The 21,090-nt window shown below is 36.4% G+C and overlaps 1 long non-coding RNA gene and 1 pseudogene across 1 annotated transcript; one reads left to right on the forward strand and one right to left on the reverse strand.

Annotated features, from left to right (window-relative positions):
* Positions 1-1,602: 1,602 nt before the first annotated feature.
* LOC133735327 (18.1 kDa class I heat shock protein-like) lies at positions 1,603-2,214 on the reverse strand (annotated as a pseudogene).
* An 8,027-nt stretch (positions 2,215-10,241) lies between these two features.
* On the forward strand, positions 10,242-13,232 carry LOC133741173 (uncharacterized). The gene is made up of 3 exons (XR_009861665.1): positions 10,242-11,030; positions 11,115-11,382; positions 11,835-13,232. It is a non-coding gene; the product is annotated as an uncharacterized LOC133741173 (long non-coding RNA).
* Positions 13,233-21,090: the final 7,858 nt, after the last annotated feature.

The following is a 21,090-nucleotide window of genomic DNA, read 5'->3' on the forward strand; positions in this document are numbered from 1 at the left end:
GACCAGAATCCGGCGACCGGTGACCGGATTCCGGCGTCTGAATTTATTGCCCCATAATAATACCCACTAACCATATTATTGGCCCCCAATAATTATATTATTCCCCCCCCCCCAATAATCTTATTATTGCCCCGTAATAATCTTATTATTGCCCAATAATAATCTTATTATTGTCCAATAAATATTTTATTACCCCCCAATAATCTTATTATTATCTTTCAATTATCATTTTATTGCCCACTAATGATCTTATTATTGCCCAACCAAATCATAATAAACAAAACAATAACTTATACACAGAGGAATCCAAAACGCAGCAACTCAGATCAAAACAAACGATACACAGAGGTTTATTTAAAGCCCTCTTCTCTTCTGTTTCTTATCTAAAGAGTCCTAATTCTTTCTGGGTTTAAGAGCAAGTGAGTCCCCTCACTCTTTTTCTGTACAGATGTATTTCTTGGGTGAATCTGTCAAAATTTTGAAATTCAAAACACCAAACATATATTGAGACAAAAATTGACACGAATACCAACAAGCTAAGCTCTCAGATCTACCATGGTTTTTCGACAAAGCTCATATCTACCATGGTTGTGAACGAGAGAGCTACCAAGAGAGCCAGGAGGAAGGTCGCTGCCTCTGCTCCGGTACCACATCTCACTGCAACGACTCTCCGTCGAAAACCTACCCTACCTCCACCGCGGCACCAAAATCCAGACTCTGCTCCCTAATTACTCACTCACCGTGACTTCGTCTCCGGCTTCCGAAGCTTATTTGTCGGTCAACGACTTTCCGGTCGACCCGAATTCGGTTCTGGACGACGAGTCGATGATCATATATATACATCGTCGATTCTTTAACTTGAGTTTCTGGAGGCTGAAGAAGCTTCGGCGATGGCTCCGATTGCTAGAATTTCGGGTCAGCCACACCTGTCGTTCGGGTCAGTTGCGGATCTGCTGAGGAACGGCGAAGCCTCCATGGATGGACGGAGAGAGAGAGAGAGAGAGAGAGAGAGAGAGAGAGAGAGAGAGAGAGAGAGAGAGAGAGAGAGAGAGAGTCTGATCGGAGGGGAGAGAGAGAAGTTTGTAGTTTATTAATTAGATTGGGGGTAAAAATGTCACTTACGTTTAAATTGGGTAAATGGGAGTAAAATTTGGTTAGTGGAGTAAGTGGGAGTAACTTGACTCAAAATTGGGCATTGGGTCAATATCCCAAATTGTAAACCACACTCCCACTTTCTATATTTTATACTTTTATAATTTCTTTTGCATATCTTTCCTATTCTGCCTTTACAAGGACTCTCTCTCTCTCTCTATCTCTCTCTCTCTCTGTGTGGAACTTGTCTACTTCTGCTCTGATGCTTATAAACTTCTCTATTGCAATCCTCATATACTACTTCCACAAAACACAAACCATAACATAAGCATCATATAGAATCCCACAATCATATTCACCAGTTTCTCACAAAAACCCTAAAGAATTTGTGATTCAGATAAAACAAAATCCACTATATCATCACCTCTAGATCTCTCTGTTCGTTTACCTTTATGGGCTATACTAAAGTCCATAGAAAACCATGACCAATTCCGAGAATTTCCCCAACAATCTCATCAAAACCTTCATGTTCAGCTCAAGCAAAGGTGAAGAACCAAACCCAGATTTCAATGGGTTTGACATAAGACCTCTTCACCTTTGCCTTAGGAACAGTCACATTGAGAACCCCATGCTCCATAGCAGCCTTAATCTCATTAACTTTCGCATTCGAACCTTCTCGAGAACTTGCCGCTGCTTCTCTCGATCCGATGCCACTTGCCGTTCTTGTCCTCCTCTATCTTCCTTTCTCTGCTGATATGCAGCACCCTGTCATCTTCAATCTCAACCTTGACCTCTTCTTTCTTCGGCCCCGAAATATCAACCTTAAACACATGGGCTTTTGCCTTCTGGGGTCTCCTTCCAGTCGATCCTGGTGACATGAAAGCTGAGTTTTCTCGAATGTGGAGAGTGATGAGGAAGAGAATTGGAAATCTTTGAATGGGTCCAAGAGATCGAGGCTGAAGATAATGTTTCGTCGAAAATTGGGAATGAGCGACATGGTGAATCGATTGGTTGGATCAGAATGTTTTGAGTATTTGCTTGCTTCACTCATTTGGTTCTCATATGATTAGTTGATCTAGAAATAACGTAAAAGGTTAGTATTGAAAAATCACATGCCTTAAAGATGAGGAAAATATTAAAAAATGAAGAGGGTGTGTGGTTTACAATTTGGGGAGTGCAAATTTCACTCCTGTAAGGAAATACAATGCAAACAATATCCGAAGAGACAAAAAGCTATATATTCTCAAACTGTCATTCCACTCATGTGTATCTAAGCTACAATTACGCTTTTGGGGCTCACATAAGTGGGTGTGGTGTAGAAGGTAGCAAAAATACATAATGTTCCTTTATTGATTTAACGTCGTTCGGGAATTTGGTCTTCAATCTGAAATCCAAACTCGATAACTTAAATTAAAGACAAAATAGTGAATAAGAGAATTGGATCACCCTTTTTCAAAGCGCAAAACTCATGCCAAAAGGCCAAATTCCCCTTTCTCTCCTTCGTTCCAGTTCATTTCTCCTCTTGCAGCAACCTAAAATACACAGAGCGAGCCAAAATCCCTGAGATTGAATGATTCTCTCTAGTAATTGGTGGATGAGAACCTTTGTAACCAGATGAGGAACTTTTTCTTCTTCCTTAGATGATGAATTTACAATTCTCAAATGTTCTCATCTACCTTGTTCCTTATTTTTTGTCACGGCAATATATAGCTTCTGCCGCAACAAATATTGACTACTACAGCAACCATTACGTTTTCTCAAGTAAGCATATCTCTTTTCCTATTTATAAGTCCGAGATTATGTATAGATTAAGAAAACGTTATTTACCTAGAAATTCAAATGTTCTAAAATATCAAATCCCCTCGAATGGAATTTACAAAAAGGGCGCTTTGACAATGGAAATGGAATCCAACAATATTCACCTGCAGATGCTCAAACAATCTGGCACTCTCAACCATTCTCAAACTCTTCCAAATCCAGAATTTCCTAGAACCATGACCTAGAAGTCATCCAATTCTCTCATTGCCATGTATTTCTAGCTCCCACACCACGCATCAAGTTGTAAAGCCCTCTTTGAATTTAGATGATCTGAATTACATACAAAATCACCTCATTAATCAAGTTACCGATATAGTTTTGGCCTAGTCTTTGCTCAATTCTCAAATGAACCCTCACCCAAGTTCTTGTGGGTTGACCTGCATATATATCATATGGCTTTATTAATGCATGGTTTATCAAAGGTTTACTTTTTTGTTTGAATCTATCATGCTTTCTCCTGTTGTACCACAGAAAGTCTTTTTAGACGGGTGCAATGTGATATACCACTACATCTCCCTAATTTTTCTTTTTATCGTGTTCACTGTGAAGCTAATGGAGATAATAATCTACCCTGCTTTGCTCTTTTATCTAATAGTTATTTTTTCCAGAGCGTTGTTCGAACAGAGAGAGAGAGAGAGAAGGTGTTTTCTTTAAAGAAAAGCAAGGATGCCATTATTCCGACATAATAAGCTAATGATCAGAATAATCCATATACATGATCATTCATCAAGGATCATTCTTCCAATAAATTCATTCAAATCAAACAGCTTTTAATCATTATTGATTACATAATCATCATTTCAAATTTATTTGAGAGACTGTATTACTCTATAAATTGTAGACATAATGGAATGACCTAGTGATCTCCGAAATTGACTGACTTTTTTCAACGATAATCCTTGTAATGAAATCTAAAAGATCAATGTGCGGTTCCGATTATCAAATTGTATAGCAAATTAGCTAAATAAGCATATCCTCAAAAAAAATAGATAAAAGAGGACGTTCTATTTGAAAGGGCATATATATAGACACACACACACTAAAAGATCCTTTTTTTGATAAGGGGTCACTTGAGAGATTCAATTTTCGATCACATATTAGAAAATTGACTGTCAAATTTCTAAGTCTCAATAAGTGGATCACTTAAGCAAATTTTCAACCAAATTGAAAATCATTAAGGTATTCATATTCAGGATTTATCATTATGAAAATGAATAGTTCATGTTGGCCAAATTTGGTTCATGCATTGATTTGATCTAGTTAGGTAACTTAAAGCTTAAAATTGCATAAGTGACCTACTTATAGAGACCTAAAAGCTAAAAACGGTTGAGATGCCACTATATAATTGAATAGTGGGTTTCAAAAGCGATCTCTTAAAATGATAAATATATATATATATATATATATATATATATATATATATATATATATATATATATATATATATATATGTGTGTGTGTGTGTGTGTGTGTGTGTGTGTGTGTGTGTGTGTGTGTGTATAGAAAAATTATACAATATGTTAACATATGATACACATAAAATTACCACTTTTAGGAAGTGGTAAATATTATATGAAATAGAACACATATGAGAAATGTTAACATGCAACAGTCTTATTAATCTTATAGGTCACTCATAATATATGATTCGTGCTGAATTTCAGTCCCATTCGAAAATTGTTAACCATTTGATTAGACATTTACCATTCAATTATATTTGACGTTCTATATTTGTCAATAATCACTACTGCAAGAATGTTATCGCACAACATTCATCAGATAACGGAACAAAGGTTGCCTGTTATATGTTCAAGTGAACACTATTGTACAACCCTATTAGTCATGTTCTGTTGTGTGAATGTCAGCAAATTAATAACTTTTTTCACAGAATTACATTGCAAAACATAATTAAGTATAGTCCGTTGTTTAGTCTTACAAAATTGTTGAGTAAAAATTGCACACAGTGAGCGAAAATGTCACCTAACATAATTTTACTCGTATTCATTTAGTAAATAGTTTTAATTATTTCGGGTTCGACCCATTCAAGACAGAATGTGTCTCTTAATTACAATCCCTTGTTACAGGGAAACACCATTTGATTCCATTTATGAAGAAACCAATTGTAGGGATGTATGTGATAGGAGCATTTTAATGCGACGTTTTACTTGCTTTTCCCTACATTCTTGCGTTATTTCCTTATTAAAACTCTGTTTAGGAAAGTTTCCATTCTTTGATTGGGAAAGTTCCTATTTTGTAGAAAGTTTCTATTTTTGTAGTTTCTATTTATCATTTGTAGTAAGTTTCCATTTTTCGGTAGTTTCTATTTTTCATTTTTAGAAAGTTTCCCATTTTCAGTTTAGGAAAGTTGCCATTTTTCATTTTAGGAAAGTTTCTATTTTTCTTATTAGTTTCTATTTTCAGGACCTCCGAGCTAAAAAGTGGAGATGAACTCACAAATGGAAAGAGGAGCTTGCGAAAGTCAAGGGGAGCAAAAATAAGGAACAATGAACCACAGAAATGAGCAGAAATGAAGAAAAGAAGTTTTCCTGCTTCAACCAGGAAACTCTGCGAAAAGGAGGAAAACTTACCAATGAAGTTTCCAACGTTACTATTAAAAAGAAATGGAAAGATAATGTGTTTTGACGTTGGAAAGAGACAAGGCTTGAAGTTGAAGCAACAAGGCCCAAGAACCCTACAAGTTGAAGTGGATTTTCGGCAAAATGGATCAAGGCCCATGAAAGCCCATGGAATTAGGGTTTGTGACGCATGGAACAAACCCTAGAGATGTTTGCCGTCCAAAGCCTAGAGATAAACAAGGAGTTTTCCGTGAGAAAAATCAGAAAATAATAAGAAGATTTCGTGGAGATTTTATTGGGAGACTTTCAAGGAAAGGGAATATGTGTTGAACACAAAGAGCTCTAAAAGGTGTCTAGATTCGTTCCCTATTTTCTTTAAAGGAAGTTTGGCCGAAATTGAACTACAAAATCAGAAAATATCTCTATACATTTCGGCCAAGATATTAGGGAATTAAAATGGAGTTTTGTGATTGGTTGGACCATATCATAGGGCTTATTTGGCAAGCTATTATTGGAGGAAATTATGTGGCATTTTCAGATAAAATTCTATGGAATATTAAAAAGAATGTCAAGGCTTGGAGAGCAAGAATTCGTTCCCTATATATACTCCCTCAATGAAGACGTCTAGGGTCCTCTCCTTTTTTTTTTTACACTTTAGAAAAAATCAGAATATTGTTCTTCTTGCCGTGAGCTTTTGAGTCCTTTCTCCATCCTCTAGTCATCTCCACGAGTTCAAGCAAGGCCAAAGAAGAAGAAGAGAAGCCGTGAGCATCACCATTCATATCCATCCTTGAAGCTTGCTTTCGAGTTTCAAGAAACCACAACGTGAATCATCCATTTCATCTTCATCCACGGTGTAATCCGATTCTCCTTTGTAACCTTTGCTTTGAATTTCGTTGGTTATGAACTAGTTGACATATATGTTTGAACAAATTATTAATTCTGAAATTTTATGATTAATTGAGGAATTTTCAGATTCTTGTATTGCGATTCAAAATTGCTTATGTGTGATTGTTTGATTGAATTTGTTTGATTGATAACTCTTGTATGTTAATTCTAAATGGTTCGAAATTTTTAGGGTTTATGTATGAGTGGTGCTACGAATTTAAGAACATGAATCAACTTTTTGGTTTTGTGTTCTTAAATCGATAAGTAGTAAAGGTTTTGTGCAAAAATCGGATTTAATCAAAGAGGATTGCAATTAGGTGTACTTTTTCATACTAAGTTGCACACTTGAGTTGATAGCCTTTCTAGGTGCTTATTGCGTTGAACATGTCTTGATTGACTAGCTTTCTAGGGCTTGAATGCATGTTTGATAGGATTAGTCTTTGTGCTTTCACTTAGATTAATTAGCATTGAAAAGTAAAATATGGGAAATTGTTTGCTTTTAACGTTTCACATGATCAACTCCTCTTGCATGACTTTGATGAACAATGTTAGAAATTGAATCGATTTTAATCATAGTTTTGGTTTTGATCTTTGTTCTCTCATTCCATTTGTATTTTTATGTTTTTGCATTTTAATTGTTTTGTTAACTTAGTTTTGTTAACTTAGTTTTATTTTCGAAAAACCAAAAACAAAATCCCCCTTTTTCGTGTAAAATGTTTATAGTTGTGAATATCTTTGTGAATATTGTACTTTGTTTTAATTTTAATTGTTTAATTGTTTGACAATGACAGGTGTACCCTCAATCCCCGGAATAGAACGATCCCTATTTGCTTATACTACTAACGATATTTCAGGGTTAAATTATGCGCTTGCTTTGAGCGTATCAGTGTGTGTTTGTTTGTTTTTGCGGCTGCACCCGAATATCTGAATGGGTTTCCTACGTACCCTTGGAGAGGGATCAAGCCATTTGTAGTTCAAGAATTTCAATGGGTAAATGACCCATTGGAGGGTATTGTTTTTTGGAATGAGAATAGTGTTTGGACGAATTTGGTGTGAGTGAACCAGGGATTCGATTTGTGTCTAAGGTCATTTTGGGAATGATTTGACATTTCTGGTGTTTGGATGAATTTGACATTTGACTAGTGGAGTCAGGGATTCTGTTTGGATGAATTTGACTGGTGGAGTCAGGGATTCTGTTTGGACTTGCGGTTGCATCTAGTCGGGTCTCTAGATTGCCTACATACCCTTGAAAAGGAATCAAACCGTTGTAGTTCAAATGAATTTGTATTTCTGGTGTTGGAAGAATTCAACTGGAGTTAGTGATTCAATTTAGGACTAGCTGAATTTGACTGGTGAAGTCAGAGATTCTGTTTGGATTTATGTGAATTTGACTGGTGGAGTCAGGGATTCGATTTGAAATTGTAGTTGCATCTAGTGGGTCGCTAGATTGCCTACATACCCTGTAAAGGGATCAAACCATTGTAGTTCAGAGAGAATTGGTGTTTCTGGTTTTGTACCAACTTTTGGGTTTGACGGGTGTATGTACTTTTTTGAACCCGTCAAATGTATTTCTTTTGGACACCCAATTTGTTAGAGTGTCTTTTGACTTGATCCGGGGACCCGATGTACCGAGCTTTGCAGTGGGCCCAAGATTTGAAATGGGCTTTATGCTGCCTATGCTCTTGTCAACGAACAAGTTAATAGGGCTCAAGCTTCAAAGGTAAATTGTTTTGAAGTGGGTAGTGCTTCGAAATTTGTGGCCAACCCATAAAACTGATTTGGACACCCATCTTTTCTTTCCGGGCCTTTTAGCTTCATTCCGCGTCAGGCCCAATAGAAACTCGTCGATCTGTTGGTGTGCAGTGTTAGCGGGAACCCAATTTGATTTCTGGTACAGTACACCATTCTGAATGTATATAGCACCGTTTCGATTAACATAATTGCCACCATGAAACAAATGTTCAGATTTGAATTGCTATTCTAATTAAGCTTTGTCCCTGAACACTTAAAGGTGTTCCCATTTGCTATCACACCACGTCACCACCACTTTGATTAAAAGCACTTGTCACCATTCTTTGTCTTCTTAAAATCAAGCTTTGCCTCATGTCTTCTTTCTGACCATGTATTAAACAATTATTACGTCAAAATGGTTGCTCCATTAATTAAATTTGCCACCATGTTTTGCTTTGATTGTCACCACCGTTTAAGCATTCACCCATAATTAAGCTGGCCTCTTTTGTCTTTCTTTGTTAATTAAATTACTACTTCCATCAACAAGGAAAGGAATTTGGTTAATTAACAATTGGTTTCAAATCTTCTGTACAGACTTGGTTGCTTCACTACCACTGCCTCTGTATTCATTTAGTAAGGGGGCAGCTCGACTTCATCTAGTTGGCAAGGTGAGTCTGAAACCTCTGAGCAAATGTCGTTCTGAGCCTGAAGGTTTTGAATTCCTCTAAACCTCCCTTCTGTTTGCAGGTCGCAGAGAAGGTTGGAACCAAGGATTAAGGGTGAGGCTCTTATTGCTTTGCTTGATACAGTTGGTGTTTAGCTTTAGGTTTTGTATTTCTTGTTGGTGCAAAAACAACTTGACTGCAGATTTGTTCACTTTGTGGCGTCGATCATGATCAGCAACAACTTCTTGTCAACTTCAAATAACAATCAACTGAAAGCATTAGTCGACCATGGAGAAAACTTTGGTCGTGTTCATGAACAACCTCAGTTCTCGTAAGTTTTGGTAGGACGACCATGGTAGCGTCATTTTGGGGGGAGTTTTTAGCACTTTAACGGCTGTTCGTGAACAACCAATTTTATGCAATAACTCTTGCAGGAGCAGCACCATTTCGGAGGAGTTTTGAGCATGAAACTTGGCTGTTCATGAACAACCACTCTTGTTTCAATGCTTGAGCATTTGAGGCAGCAACAACGTCAATTTGACAGGCATGGGAAGACTCTAATAGTTGTGGTCGTTCATGAACGGCCTATTAGAGTCTTGAAGGGCTGTAAGACATACGTGGATTAATTGGAGAAGCATGTATCACAGAGAAGGCATATGTATACCTGTTTCTTTTCTCTTTCTTTCTCTGGCGGCTTCTTCTCTCGTGCGTCTCCTCTTCTCTGTATTTCTTTTGTTCTGCTGTATAGCGTACGTTTTCTCCTCTCTGCTGCGTTATGATCTGTTTAATTTATATATCAAAGTCGATGTTGACCGGATCATGTTTGAACTCATATTTGAATTTGAGTGTTTGTAAACCATCTTGATCCTTTAATCTCGAAAGCATGTGTATATATTGACCAGTCAATTCAATTTGAATTTCAAATGGTACTCTGCATGCATGTTTCACGTTTCCATCCTATCATTATCTTTCAAGATTGATAATTGAAGTTTAGTTGGATAACAACATTTTGAATTGTATAGTAGCTGATCACCATTTTTCTTTTGCCCCTTCATTTGCTTTGTCGACATAGAGTCTTCATATGACAAGGAGTCTACTCACCATGTACTGCTAAGCTAAGCTGGGCTTTAAAACTGGACCAACATAATTAATAATTAATTCTTTTTTCTGGTTTCAAGTTTTCAACAAAAATTTAGTGGCAGATTAATTTCCCTCCACTCTCAAGTCATAATTTCCTTTCAAAACAATGAAATTTGGGCTACAAAATACAACAGTTTAGCTATTTCCGTTGTATGACTGAAAACTGAGCGCCAAATTTTGAGGAAGCTCGCTTGAATGGCTAATGTCTTGGTTGCAAGTTTTACTATATACACCTAGTGCAAGATGCAGAAATTATACAACAGATTTTAGCCATTCTGTTGTCTGAACTAGGAACATAGACGGTAAGATTTTGAACCAAAATGAAGTAGGCGACAGTGAAGATTTTAAACCATATGTGTTCCCTCCATATTTTGACATTTATTTTTATGTAATACTCTTGCGACAGTGCAGTACTTTTCTATTGTGTGAGCCACTCGAGAATTTATTGAAGTTTAATTGTGTCCCCATACCTAGCAACAACCAACATCTGTCCAAAAGCAAAAAATTAAAACATAAAACCTCTCATTGATCGTCCGATTTGGATTGCTGTCCTTCACCGTCCTCCTCCGCCTAGGTTTGCCTGGGTTTTGTTTACAGAAATTGAAATGGGTTTGTTGGTCATTGTGTTTCTCTAATGATTGCGAGTTTCTCTTAGATATAGCGTTTACGAGTAATTGTGATTAGATTTAGGGTTTGTCTGACTTCATATTTCGAATTTTACTTCACTGGGTTGCTGAGAAACTGACGAGGAAGTTTTTGAACTTTTGTGGGCTTTGTTCTTTGAGCACTGTGTATGTAGTACATACTATGTACTGTCTCGAATTTTATTTGGAATTGGGTTTTCAGTTTTGTTAAATCGTTAAACTGATGAAGAATGAGAAGCTTTATGCATCTCAGGGAGGACCCATCATTTTATCCCAAGTTGAAGTTTCTAAAGGAGTAAAGGAGATTAAATGTTGTCTGTCAAATATCTCAGATTGAAAACGAGTATGGAAACATTGGTAAAGCATATGGGCCTGCTTCCAAAACCTACATTAATTGGGCAGCAAACATGGCTGTGTCTTTGGATACAGAGGTGCCCTGGGTCATGTGCCAGCAAGCAGATGCTCCTTCTTCAGTGGTAAGAGTTTCTTGTTCACTTTTCATTTGTATTGCATTGGCCTTGTGTAAAATAGCATCCATTCTCACCGTGCTTTCTATACAGATCAACACTTGCAATGGATTTTACTGTGATCAATTCACCCCAAATTCTAACAGCACACCCAAAATGTGGACCGAGAATTGGAGTGGATGGTAAGGAGCCTTTGGGGACTCCACTCATTAGCAAGGCCACCCAGTGTGAGGGGACTCTACTCATTAGCAAATATCCACTTTTTAAGATATACTGTCTTTTTGGATTATGTTGCCTGGGTCCTGAGCCTCCGAAGGATACAAATCTCCATGGAATATGGAAGAAAGTTCAACCTTTTGCTGTATGTTACCTTCACACCATATATCTAGAAGCGCACTGATGGTTATGCTTTACTTATGATAATCTCTACTTCATGTTGGAATCTTGTGCACTTGCAATGATGGTTGTTCATATGCTCCATTGATAAAATATTTTGAATATTCACATCCCAAATGCATATCACCTAAATTGCTTCCCTTGTCCTCTTTTTTGTTTTGTTTTTGGAATCAATTTGACATCCTTTCTGTTTACATATATTGCGCATATCTAGTATGTTTGGCCTCTGGATCTGGATGATGCAAGAGGTCTTTAGGATTCATTCTTCTACTTTACTTTGTCATCTATAACGATGGGTTGTTAGTTTCGCTCATGACCTATGAATTAAGAAAGCTTGTAGGCAGATATTAATGTGGCCTTTGGTCAAACCAGGAAAAAAAAACATGCAGTGATTTGTTCTGTGTTGATCTTTTACAGTACCATGGTGGAACCAACTTTGGCCAGTCTAGTGGAGGACCTTTTATTGCTACAAGTTATGTCTGATGCTCCACTCGATGAGTATGGCATGTGGTATCTCTGTATTAATGCTTTACTATCTATATAGAACTCTTCGTCATTAGCGAGTGTAAATGAACTGACATTTTCTGTCAACCTGATGCTTCGACATCAAGGGGATGGGCAATACTTTAATCTTGAAATGTAGTTTTTATTGTGAGAAGACATACTTATTAGATCATTAACACTCAAAATATATGCTGCTGCACTTCGGCAGATTAATATAAGTTGCTGTCAGCATTAAGAATGCCATAGAGAATCAACTTAACAATTCATTTATGTTGTAGGACTTCTTAGGCAGCCAAAATGGGGTCATCTAAAAGATGTGCATAAAGCGATAAAGCTTTGTGAAGCTGCAATGGTGGCCACTGACCCAACAGTTTCTTTTCTTGGTCAAAACATTGAGGTAGAATCCTTTACTTTTGTTTGAGATTGATTTGTGACTATCATAAGAATATGTAGCTGAACTTCTTCTTGAGTTCTGGTTTTCAAGATCCCAGCCTAGGTGAATGGCTCCATATGGCCATATATATAGTGCGGACTTGGCACTACCTATTTAGTGTTTACCAGCTCAACAGTGCAATAGAGCTTACAACTTAGACAAGCTAAAACTTTTAGAATATCTGAGAAGTGATATCTGGGGATTCTGAACTTAGAGCTTTCTCAAGATGTATTAATTACCTTTTCAGCTAGTCGTCTTTCTTTCAACATTTAAATTTCCTTTCTACATCAATTTGGCAGCATTGATGTCAAAGATGGATATAAAGATGATCTTCACGTGCAATCACTTGGTCATGCTTTTCATGTTTTTGTCAATGGAAAGCTTGCAGGTGATCTATAAATTAACTACTTTGAATTACATATATTTGGTTATACCCATCTGCCCTTTCTGAGTTTCAAATTTTAATTTTATACATTTCTTGTATTTGCTTGGGTTCCTTAGTGTAAATCTGGTGGCTTCTTTGGTTACAATTGCAAATACTCTGGAGAGATCATTCCTAAGATAGGATTCCTCTGAGGAGTGTTGAGGAATGACCATTGCCTTTTCTTAAGTTAGTTTTAATTAGCAATTCTTGTAAACTTTGAAAGTTTAAACGATAAATCTTCTGCCAACTACAGTGCAACAAATCTTTAAAATTGTGCCTCTCATAGGTCACAATTAAACTTAGGGTTTGATCTCTTTCTAACTTAGTGGTCGAATGGTTAGATACTTACAATCCTGAATTTTCAAAGTTAAGAAACTTCTTGACTACCAACCACCACTGTCACTTGGAATTGTTTTCGTTGTTTTATTATTGGATTTCTTTTCTAATTTAATCATTTTCAGGGAGTGGAACAGGCAACAGTGGCAATGCCAAGGTTTCTATGGAGATCCCTGTCGAATTTGCATCTGGGAAGAACACAATTGATCTTCTGAGTCTGACTGTTGGGCTTCAGGTTTGGATAACTGATACTGCAAAACCTGTATAGATTTTCATGCTGCCGCATAACTCAAGATTTTCATGCAACCATGTTTATTGCCAAGTGGATATTGCTATGTGTAGGAGCCATCGTGTATGTTTTTGGAAAGCATTTTCTACTTGTGTGATAAATATCACATGATGTTGCATATGCGCACATGTTTTTGGAACAATCATCAGCTTTTAATTCATGTTCTTGGAATGCTTTCTTTGTTAATTTGGTAGATTAATTATCTAGTTTGGATATTTGGATGTACTTGAAAAATGAAAATTGTCAGTTACTCTAAAGATATGGACCACTGTGGTTTTATTTGGTAATATGTAATGTTTCTGTGGTAATATATATGGAGCATTATTTCTGGAAAAATGTTCCAGGCTAGGTATAACATAATGAACAAACAGCAGTTCACAACAACGTTTTGAGAACCAAGCTCAGATAACAAATCATATATTACCGACACAACTAGTTTATAATGCTCACACAGTGGTTGATAAAAAGAATCTGTTATCTCAATTCTCCTCACACAATTTGTTAAGGCAGTCTCAGTTGTCCGAGTTTCAGTCATACAACACAATACAAAACAACGTGTTGTATGATTGTAAAGGGTTCAAAATTAAGGCTTCTCTTACTACAGTCATTGGTTGTTAGCCAATTTGATTACAATAATCACACCACAACTAACCAAATATATTTGTTGTGTGAACTGACAACCAACAACAAAAGAAAAAATATTATGTTGTATGAGATAACCAACACAAGGAAAAATAACTTTGTTGTCTGAATGAACCAAAACACAACAGCTACAATTCTGAGTATTATTTCTGCATGACCATGTCAATGCCGTGGCATCCCCACTCATGCCATGCCAGGCACATGCCTGCGCAAAATTAGCATAACAGAAATAACTAGTCTATTGAGCTAATGATCCATGTATAATGATGAAATCACCGTTATGTGATTTTCTAATCACACAACACCAAGATAATCGACGGTTAGGCTGGTCGTGATACAACGGTTTTTCACTGTTGTGTGATGACATTTTGTAGTAGTGAATGTTTTACTATTTTAGTATGGTTGAAATTTTGCAGAGTTACTTATCAAATTAGAATTTAAAAGATTGATGGTTCCAGTTGTTGAAATCTATGGTGTTAACGTTACTTCATTTAAAACTAGCGCCATACCCGTGAGATGAACGTGGTTGTTGAAATAAGGAGAATCTGAGTTTTTTTCTTATTCACTTTCTCAATTTTATTTTATTTTGTTTTTTATTTTATTTTACCATAATAACTACTAGCCCCTTAACATGTGCTCCTCACATGTCAATTGGCTTTTATTTTCATGAGAGGTATTGCAATCTTTTGAAATATTATATAGTCAATTGACTATCTTATCCTCATATAGAAACAATTTATTTATTAATATCTATATTATGTGAGGGCATATATAGTAGTTCAAAAATTTAACCATTCCCTTAAGAATTGGCTTAATTATATAAGATTTTAAATAATTTCACTTGAGTTTTAATTTTTATTCTAAATGGTATTATAGGTACTAGCATTATACCCATGCGATGCCAGAGTAATAAGTAGGAACTTGATGTGTTTTAGTCTCAAATTTCTATAACTAAATACAATAAAATTTAGAAAACTACCTGCAGTAATTTTTGGATTGAAATTCTGTTTCTCACTCACTCTTTTTCCTTTTTCTAATTTTTTATATTTGAATTTGGTATTTTACTATAATGACATCTTAGGTTAATTAATTTATTTCATTTTCACAGGGCATATATGGCCATCTAAATTTTAGTGAAGCCTTTGACACCAAAAGAAGGGCCTCCATTTATGGATAAGGCTATGATATTTTAATATTTCTCATACATCAACTATTTTTATCACTTTAAGGACTCATTTCACCACTTGAGGCATGTGGTAGCTAAGAAAATTTATCACTTTAAGGACTCATTTTATCACTTTAAGGCAATTGTATGTATGTTATACATTAATACATTGTAAAATTTCCCCTCCATTTATAGTAGTAGAGATTAATTAATTTATTTATTTCATTTTCCCAGGGCATATATGGCAATCTAAATTTTGGTGAAGCCTTTGACACCAAAAGAACGGCCTCCATCTATAATAGTAGTGATGTTAGTGCAATGTTTAATTGATTGGCATTTCCGAAGCACAACAACCAAAAGTCATGTTTTCATGTAATAGCTTTCTACTCTTGGATCCTTAGAAGAATGGAATGCTTCAATCTTCATGCACAACTCTCATCAATCAAGTATGTCTTGCATACATGTGCATGCTTGTAAAGTGGTTAGGACTGAACTTGCCTTTAAATCCTATTATAGGATGTGATCCTCTTTTCAATCCTATTGTACTGATCTGCGAATTTTCATATGGTTTTATCCAAAGCATTCCAACTTTCTTAAATTGATTTATGGGCTTTTCTAAATGATAATTCTATTTTAATCCATGCTTTTTAAAAGACGTCATAAATCCCATGTACATCAGAAACCCTAGCTCGTACTCTCCTATATATATGTTTCTCTTAGGGTTGTTCAAGGTGTGGAACATATCAAAATATTTGGTTGTTGCCTTCTTGAGAGTTTTCTGTCTTTATCTTCAGAAAGCATTGAGCTAAAGTTTCATGTGAGAATCCTTCATAAGTTGTTCCTTGTTTAGCTTTTGAAGGATGATACGCCTAAATTAAGCGCACAAAATTACCCTGCAAAAGACAATTGTTAGTATAGGATAAGCAGGGATCGTTCAATCCGGGGATTGTTCACAAATTTCGTTAATTGAACAAAACTATATAAAAAAAAAAATAAAAAAAAAGTTGACGCAAAAACTAAATGAAAGGGGGGGGGGGGGGGGTTTAGGGTTTGAAAACGCAGACAATAATAAAAGGAAGAAAACATTGCAATTTTTAGGGTTTCTAAATCAGATGTATGGACGTTGAGAACTTCGTAACCCACCACTAGTTATGGTCAGAGAAAGACAATTTAACCTAATCTTCAATTACTATGGCATGTGAATGAAACCAATCAAGAACTTTAGGATCGCCGCTAAAGCCTTATTTTTCCCAAAATTACTTACAACCGTGAACGCACTGCATCCTAAGCTTGCTTATATGCAATCAAGGTGTAGAACGCTACCCTATCAAATTAACTCATTAAGTACACATAAACACATTAAGCTATTTGGAAAGATTGATTTCAGAGTACAAAACTAGTGAGGAACGTCATCCTAGCATGCATTCTATTTGTTTGATTTCACCTAACATGTAGGCTTTACTACTTTAGTGTTTAAGATCGTGAACACACTACACCTTAAAACTAGCTCCAATTACATGCTCATATTTTAGGTGATCAATCTAAGACATAAACATATAAAAGATTTTATAAAACAAACCAAACAAAGCATTCACAATACCTTGTAATCGAAAAAGAGATTCAAAAGGTAAAAATCCATCACATAACTAGGGTTTCATACTAGTTCTCAACAAAGAAAATTACTCTCTCATAGTCTGGAAATCCAAAAACATATACATATTGAAATTGAAAAGTACAGAAGGAATAAACTGTAGAGGGCAGTAGATATCACGGTCTCACTTTGAATATTCTTCAAGAAAGCTTGAGGCGTCTTCAAAGCATTGAGGCGTCTTCAAAGCAGGAGCACGACAGGATGGTGGAGGATGATCTGATGAAAGACGGAGGTTGCGGCTTCTTCTTGGGGTAGGGATTTCGTGAGCTATGATGAGGAGAGAGTATGGAGGTGAGGTTTCTGATTTAGGGCAGAAGATGGAGTGTATGTGGTGTAGAAAAATGTGGAAGGAGGCCCCTTATATAGGAGTTACAAGTTCAAGGCTTCCTCTTGAAGTTAGGTTAAGTTTTTCCTTCTCCAATTGGAATTCCTCTTCTTGGGCTGAATCCTTGGACTTCAAGATCCTTCACAGCTCATATGGGATGTGTACAAGTCAGAAAATAATCCCCAAGAAGCCTCAAAACAATCTGCCAAGAGATACGAAAGGTAACTGCGCGAAACTTCCTTTTCCTGCCTCAATTAGGATAGCCTCTTTAGCCCATCTTTTGAATAGGTTCCACCTCAACTTTGAACGTGATTTTTAGGCAGGTAAAAGTCTTGATGTTGATCTTCAAAACAGTGCAAAAACCTTCTAGAAATCTTCTCAACTAGTCTTGAAAAGTCTTCAAAATAAAGTCTGTCAGAAATTTCCAGATTTTCCTTATTTTCTTCTCACTTTGACTGGCTTTTAAAATGACCTTGCAGCAATCTTTCTAAACGTTTGTTGATCCTACGATTCCCTATGAAATCATATCCTTAAGTCCAAGCTATAAAATTCCAGAAGACTCTCCAATAACATCTCCAAAAGATGCCTAAAAAATGCTTCGCAGATAAGACTGTTGGAGAGAACTGCTCGAGATGCCTACTTTGTGCAACGTTTCTGACTTCATCCTTGATTCTTCTGACCACTGCTTTCGCTCCAGTTGTAGTACAACATCTGATATTCAAATGTATCCAAGAATTCCTGCCAATGTCCACTCGAGAGAGATATCTTCAAAATGGCTCCCAAATACAGAAGAAAATAAGGCAGATTCTAGTTTCCAGATTTTGCTTCTCGGCAACTGTTTTGCACGAATTCTTCCACAAGCTTTCCTTCTTGTTTCTGACCATGTAAATGGTCATATTTCATCTTTTGCATCACTACTATACATCAGAACCTTAACTTCCCCCAATTGAACTCCTATTTCTCCACGGTTGCTCCACAAAACTGCTAAGAAAATAACAAAATTAGTTTGATCTTTTTAACGAAATAACTAAGCAAAAGTGGAAAGGGTTAAACTATAAATTCGTCACATTTTACGCTCCTATCAAAGGATTATCAAATCCCAAGCTTTTTCTATCAAAAAAGTTTTCTGGTTTTATGATGATTTGTGCCTTGAGGTGATTGACAACTGAGGTGAGAGTTGTGCCATCTCAAGATTGACAAAGGAGAACAAGTTCGCTGATCTGAAAGTAGCAAAGACAAGAAGACACTGCTGCCCACTAGATTGGTTCTAGTAGATGAGTTGTGTAAGATCTTTATATACTTTTCTATTCATATAGTGAATTGTTCACCGACATAGTGCCCGCAGTTGTTTACCTCTTTGGAGGGTTTTACTCCGTCAACAGATCTTGTGTTATGTGTGATGATTTTACTTTGGATGGTTTGGCGAATTGAATAAATCATAACATAATCAAAGATCTGCAGTTTTGATTAGGATTCAAATTATACTGCAATCCTGTATTAGGATGCGAACAGGCCTGCACTCCTAAGACTAATTCCTAAAGTTGTTGACATACTGATCAGTTTTGTTAGTTGTGAGAAATACATATACATTCTGTAATTACAATTGGTACCAAATTAGGTCACTAGATGGACGTAGTGAGATCCTCGAAGGAAACAGAATGGAATGTATAAGTGATCGTGTAGCTGGGTCAACAAGTCACCCTCCGTTTCTTGATGACAAAACAAACTATGTAGCATGGAAGGCTAAGATGAAAGCTTTTTTGTGGGCAAAGGATGTAGCTGTATGGGCTGTTATTGAAAGTGGTTGGGAGTATCCAACTAAGACTGAAAAGGTAGATACAAAAGAGACTGGAGAGGGTAGTTCTACTATTGAAGCCAAAGTTAAGAAGCCTATGAGTGAATGGACTGCAGATGAGAACACCAAGAGTACAAATAATCAGAAAGCATTAAACTCTATCTTCACAGCGGTATCCTCTGATAAGTTTCAGCTTATTTCTCATTGTTGCTCTGCAAAGCAAGCATGGGATATTCTCCAAGTTACTCATGAAGGCACTACAGCTGTCCGAGAATCTAAGCTTCAATAACTTATCCAGCAATTTGAAAATATGAAGATGGGTGATGATGACAAGTTTGCTGATTTCTATGCTAGGCTCAGTGTTGTTGTGAATGGTTGTTTCAACTTAGGAGATCCCATACCTCAACACATGATAGTCAAGAAAGTACTCAGGTCTCTTCCTATGAAATATCATTCCAAGAAGATAGCCATTCAAGAGTCGAAGGACCTAAATACCTACAATCTACAAGAACTGATTGGAAACTTAACTACATATGAGATGGAACTCCCTGATGAAATGAAGAGCAAAAGCATAGCTCTTAAAGTGAAGAAAGACATTGAAGATGAAATTGATCTTGTCACAAGGAAATTTTCTGGAAATTCAGAAAATTTCTCAAGGATAGGAAATCCAAAAGAAGTGAATCAAGGTCTGACTCAAGCTCCAAGAATACAAGAGTAAGAGAAAAGCCGGGTAATAAGGTTTTAAGGTTTGAAAGAGCACCTGAAAAAAGAACCAATAATGCTCCAAAGTGTTTTGCATGTGAAGGTTTTGGTCACATTGCATCTGAGTGTGCAAATACCTTGAAGAAGTCTAAGAATAAATGGAATAAAGCAATGAATGTTACTTGGAGTGACAGTGATGATGATCCTGTGCTTGAAAGTGATTCTGAAGTGGTGGCCTTGGTAGGATTAACGACTACTGGTGATGAGTCTGAAGTTGAAGAATTTGATCTAGAGGAAGTAATGCAACAATATATCATGTTGTCTGAGGCTTCAAAAGAATTGAAGAAAAAAAATTTAGAGTTGAGTAATGAAGTTGAGAACTTGAATCCCAATTGGAGGCAGGTGATGCAGTAAGAAAGTCTCTTGTGGAGGACTTTCAATCCCTTCGACAAAAGTACCAAGAGAGATGTGACAAAGTTGAGGAGCTTAAAACTGAAAAGGATTGTCTGTTATATGAGCTTGAGCAAATGAAAACCAAGGCTGGATGTGATTCTTCAAGTGGTGAAAAGTTGAAAAATATTCTAATGATTGGTAAAAAAAATTGGAGATAAACATGGCCTGGGATATGATGCTGAAAGTTCATCCAAAGGAGAGCATGTCACCAAGTTTGTAAAAGGTTATGATCATTCCTCGTCACAATCCACTTTCCCTGTGCATGAAGAACCTAAACCAATGTTGAAGAATTTTGTGCATGTGTGTCATCATTGTGGAAAGCGAGGACATATAAGACCGAGGTGCAATCAACTAAGAAAGAATTCTTCGAATGACAAGAAGCCACTCATGAACAAAAAGAAAGAATATCTTCAAGAAAAGCTGGAATTTCTTTTGAAAGAAGTAAATAAGATAGCAAGACTTGTTTCGGTTCCATTCTCACCTGTGCCCAAGATGAAGCAAGTCTGGATACGAAAAGAACCTCATCTCTCTAAGCTTTCACGTACAGGTAAGTGAACTTTTCCAATATGTCACTACACCAATAACTTAAACACACAACACTTTTTGCACAACGAAAAAAAAAAAATCGTTGTGTGATGAGAGAAAGTGAATCATACAACACGTTTAAAAAACTTGCGTTGTATAAGGCTATTAAAATTCAAAAAATTTTAGCAAGAAGGTAATTGTACCACACTTACAAGAATGATCCGTTGTGTGAATGAAAAAAAAATGAGCGGCATTTTTCCCTCCTACCATGACTCAGATTTGGCCTTAAATTTGTACTACATTGTACAACAGAATAGTTATATCTGTTGTATGAGTGTAGCTTGCAAAATGTCATACAACAGTTTCTGTTTTTGTGTTGTCTGATCAAGAAAGATATATTGGAGGTTTGGATGTGCCTCCAAAAACCAC

Source organism: Rosa rugosa, chromosome 3 (genome assembly GCF_958449725.1).
Source record: "Rosa rugosa chromosome 3, drRosRugo1.1, whole genome shotgun sequence".
NCBI classification, from domain to species: Eukaryota; Viridiplantae; Streptophyta; class Magnoliopsida; order Rosales; family Rosaceae; genus Rosa; species Rosa rugosa.